The sequence below is a fragment of the Pygoscelis adeliae genome, unplaced genomic scaffold (assembly GCF_000699105.1).
Source record: "Pygoscelis adeliae isolate BGI_AS28 unplaced genomic scaffold, ASM69910v1 Scaffold65, whole genome shotgun sequence".
NCBI classification, from domain to species: Eukaryota; Metazoa; Chordata; class Aves; order Sphenisciformes; family Spheniscidae; genus Pygoscelis; species Pygoscelis adeliae.
Window position 1 is genome coordinate 27,691 of NW_008824864.1, and position 239 is coordinate 27,929.

The window sequence follows — 239 nt, forward strand, 5'->3', positions numbered from 1 at the left end:
ATGCTGTGTTTATAACCCCTGAGTCACGCTGCGGGGCTTGCGGCGTTGCTCAACCGTGTGTTTATTCTGCTGCCTTTTAAAAAAGATCAATTATTTATTATTTTTAGTTTGTTGTTATTTATTTTATTATTTATTTATTGCCGCGCAATAAATCAATGTACAAACAAAAACACGCGACCCTGCGCAGCGGGGGGAGGCATCGCTTGTCGCCCTCCCCCCCCCCCCCCCCCCCCCCGCCC